The sequence below is a fragment of the Mycteria americana genome, chromosome 1 (assembly GCF_035582795.1).
Source record: "Mycteria americana isolate JAX WOST 10 ecotype Jacksonville Zoo and Gardens chromosome 1, USCA_MyAme_1.0, whole genome shotgun sequence".
NCBI classification, from domain to species: Eukaryota; Metazoa; Chordata; class Aves; order Ciconiiformes; family Ciconiidae; genus Mycteria; species Mycteria americana.
In genome coordinates this window covers 30,349,773-30,354,381 of record NC_134365.1, presented here as the reverse complement: position 1 = coordinate 30,354,381, position 4,609 = coordinate 30,349,773, and positions in this window count along the sequence as shown.

Here is a 4,609-nt window from a genome sequence, read left to right as displayed (position 1 = left end):
AAGCTTTATGCTAGCTTTGATTCGTGACCAGAAAAAACATGCAGTTGGAGAACCCAAGCCCAGTGCCAACTTTCATAGATTGCCAGGGAAAGATGTGATTTTTAGATGTTTTAATAGACTAGACTAGATAGTGCTGACTCATGCATTTAAGGCCTATGATGGTACGGTTATATTTACTGGTTTCTGTTGATGGTCTGTCGGTGGAGCCATGGAGCCTTTCTGATATGCAGGTGAACTCCTTGTATTTTGCTTTTTGAAGCTTTACATTGTTTCTCTTTTTGTAAATGGTATAGGTATATTCTCTGAAGATACAATCTGGTACCTTTATTATGCACTCAGCAAGACAGGCTTTGGGTCACTTTGCATGTTAAACTCTGTATAATCTTAACGTACTCTATAAACAACCCATAATCTAAAAAGAATTGAGACACATAATGTTGATGTATAATTCATGCGTTCATTTATAGAGGGTGCAATACGCACATGCTAGCAGTTTCCTCTGGGGCCTGCAAACTGAACGGAAAATTGTTTTGACTTATGTTCAGTGTAGTGTATAGAATAGTAATTTTCCAAGATGTATCTTAATTGTCAGAGGAAGAAGTGAATTACCATCCAAAGAAGAAAGTAGGACAAGAAAATCTATGTCATGTCACAGTCATTAGTCCAATCAGAATATGAACAAAGAGGAGGGACCACGGAAGTGCTAACCTTGTCAATCATGAAGGAGAACAGCCTCAAAATTGAGATTAATCTCGTAGTGATTATTTAAATGTTAGGAATATCTTCCTTTATCAAGTGTTGTCAAGTCTTAAGAGTGGTGTCTTACAAAATATATTAGGGATTGTAATGGATGATCAGTTGGGAATAAGAAGGAATAAAATCATTATGTACTGAAATCATTAATTTAGTCTTCAAATCCATGGGGCTAATGGGAAAACCAGATAACATTCCTATACTAGACCTTATATGGTATTTTTCCTGGGCTTTTTAGCAAGGGGGATATCCATATTATACCCATATTTGATTAATCAGGTCTTGTGATTTTTAAAAGTAGATTAGGAATGCGCACAAAGTGTAAAGAGGAAGAATCAAGAGCAGCATTGTGGGAAAGACCTCTTGTAAGTGTTTGGGGAGTTTTTTATTTCTGTTTTTTTCTTTTGTGTTTTTTTTTTTTTTAATTTATTTGAGTGTGTTGATTTTCCTCAACTTTTTTTTTTTTAATTTATTATTTCCCTTCTGGAAAGGCTTTCCTTTTCTTGGCTTTTTTTCCTTTCTTAGTTAATTTTTCGTACCTTTTTTTCTTGTCCCCTTCCTGGTTTTACCTTTCTTTCCACTGTAGCTCCATTACCTTGAAAGGCCCTTGTCTCTGTAGCATCGCCTCTTTGAGGTCAGGCATGACCTTTATTTCCACTGCTCAGTATTTGTAACAGTTTAGAAATACTTCACTAATTTCCACTATGATTCACACCTTATCCATCAATGCTTAAATCAGTGGAATTGTTTAGGGTACGAGAGGGGTTACACTGTTTACACTGTGCTGCAGGTATCACATCAGCCCAATGCGAGCAGATACCTGTTTTGTAGCTGAAGACCTCAGGACAGGAATTTCATTACTTCAGGCAGAGGCAGAGTCCAGTTGGAGCTGGGCTTGGCATGCAGCTCTCCCTCACTGAAGTATTAGTTTTTATTCCTTTAGACCGAGCCGTGCCTTACACTCTCCTGGTCACAACAGAGGTCATATATAATCACAAGCGGCTCCTGGCAGCTTTAGCAGGGAGCATGTGGTGGCAATAACAGCCCTGGAAGTTTCAGAATTGGTTTCAAGCTGCCTCCAAGAAGCACAGAAGATGTAGCCATAAACTGCCCTTCCAGCCTTGTCTGGCTACATGGAAGAAAACTAAAATGAATTTTCCAGAGATCTCTTTGTCTATTAAGTACAGAACGTTATGAGAAGACCTGTGAACATGCTCGGAGTGAATTTCAACATTTCTAGCAACTCCAAAGCAGGAGAGCAACTGCATCCCAAAGGTTGGCTCTAAAACAAGCAGTTTACAAGCTGGCTTTGGGACACCAAAGTAAAACAAGCTGGCTTTGGGACACCAGCCTCCTCTTGTGTGTGCTTGGGTGAACCGGCACTAACACCACGGGCATCAGCCAGGTTTCCTACGCTGCAACGGAGTGCAAAAGGATATATCTCAGTGCTTTGGAGACGTATCTCTGGGGAAGTATTGTCCCAGTTTTGCTTCTCTCGTCATTATGGGGTATGTGAGTGCAACTACTACAATGAGCAAGGTGATGACGTTTAAGAAATAAGATCCCCTTTGTACACTTTTCTAAAGGGTTTCTTTTGACCACAGGCTTTCTTCCTCCGGCTTGTGACAGCACTGGCAGCATGAGACTACCGGTATTAGATAAATATGTTAGTATGGTGCATTAATTTTAATGAGATGGTGAATTTAGGGCAGCATATGACTACCATAATTTGAATGAATTCAGAGGTCTGCACCTCTTTGTTGGAGCCCTGTCTGAGGCTGTCGCTGTGCCCATGTTAGTTAGGCGCATCTAGACTAAAGCCAGAGCTGTGCTGGCTCACGTCCAGCTGTGTTGGCTCTTCCAGCGCTGTATCCTCAGCGCTTCTGCCGCTGGGGTAAGCATGAGGGGAGTGAATGGAGATCTCCCTGTACCTCTCAAAGCAGGCACAGTCTAACTGAGCCTTCGGTTGGACTAAGTGTCCTTTCAAACATACCTTGAGACTGGTCCACAAACCCTGTTCTCCGAAGGGAAGCATCTGAGTACATTCCCTTTTGCATACGGAAACAGTGGGTGGTAAAAACCAAGTATTTCATAGCTGTAGATCCCTTAAATCTATATGATTCAAACAATATAAATTCATCCCCTGTCCCATGAAGTAAACAGTTTCTGTGTAAGATAAGGCAGAGCACAGAAGTAAAATAAAAAAGAGCAGGGAGCACAAGCTGGCAATGAGAAAATACTAGTTAGCATGACGGACAACGGTGCGACTGCCAGCCAAACCAGCTGCCCGTCCGGGTTCTGCGGGCATCACTGTGGAGGGGAAGTTTTAGGAGGTTTTAGAAGACTTTGCAGACTTTTATACTGACATGCACTTTGCTGAGGAGGAGAATTTTCAGAGGATTTTTGAAGACTTGGCAGACTTTTATACGGAAATCCACTTGTGCATGAAGGAGGCAGGAAAAAAAAAAGCTATGCAAACCTGAGACAGAGCTGCACAAAACAAAGTTAAGAAAGGTGGGGAAGTAAACCCCAGGAGCAGTGGTAGAGCAGAGGGATTCAAGAATTTAGCATAAAAAGAATGTTAAACAGGGGAAGAGCTGGTATTAAATCATCATTTGTCATTTGCCTCTGTCATAAGGAAGGCAGCAGGATGCTTGCCCTGCCAGAGCCGTCCTGCAGGGATGCTGGGGACCGTTTTGTGCCCTACGGCATGATGGCAGAGGAGTGGGCAGGTGGCGGAGGGCTGCGTTTCTTCCCTCTCCTCCTCCTCTGTGCTCTCCACAGCAAGGGCTCAAGTGCCTCTAGACTCTGCTCCCACTTTGACTTTGTGTTTTTCACCCTACAAAGCCAGCATGACGGCCCCACCACCTGGGAAGGCTTTGGCAAGGTATTTTTCCACTGTTTGCAGCTCTACCTGCAACAGCAGTTGTCAGATGCTCTCTTGCCCCTTTTGTGATCCTGTGTGCTTCCCTGCAGAGTGGCGTGAAATACTGTCAAGCGGAATAGCGCTTTATACCCACTTTACCCAGATGTAGTGACTGTGCAGAAGTCACTAAAGTCCACAGAAGCAGAGAACAAGTACACAGTGTTCTGAAAAGTAATTAGTTACTGTATGCGAAATATCAGTGAAGCCTTTGAGGGAGAAATTGCTAAATGAATCAGTCTTGAAAAAGTGCACCCATTTAATCAAGTGGATTTAAAAATCAATCTGGTTCATCTAGTGCAAATCTCTAATGTAGATTTCTGTTAATCCTTTTAACCCTTGTGTATATCAATTTTGCTTGTGTCAGTAAGCTACTGATGGAGAGCAGGTATAGTAAAGGGCTTAGTACCTATGAATTAAGTGCTCCAGTGCCCGAATTCCAAGTGCTTGGAGTAAAGTGCAATCATACAGTAAAGCATACAGCCTCCTTGTATAGAGAACGGGAATAATTAAGTGCCTGAGAAGGGGTTGGGACCAGCCCTTGTGCAATAGGAATCTTCTCCGAGTTAGTGATGGGGGATGTTGAGCACAGGGGTATATCTGAACATTTGCACCTTTTTGGAGTTTTAACGCCTAGCCTGAAAAAAGGGGTTGTGAACCTGTGTCAAGAGCTCCAACCCATTTTTGGATGTCTGCAGACACACATAATTTTAGAAGCCTTGCCTTCTGTCTGGTTGTGCCTCCAACCTTCTGCATAACAGCCGAGCAGATGGAGCAGATGCCCAGGGCAGGGGAGCAAGCCCAGGCCATCAGCTTTCCTCGGCCTGGGAAACTGCCGCTGGTAACTGCCTGTTTCACTGGGGGGGCACCTCCTGCCCCGTCTGCAGATGTGGGGTACCAGGGAGCAAGGAGCACGGTCATCGCAGGTCTGTA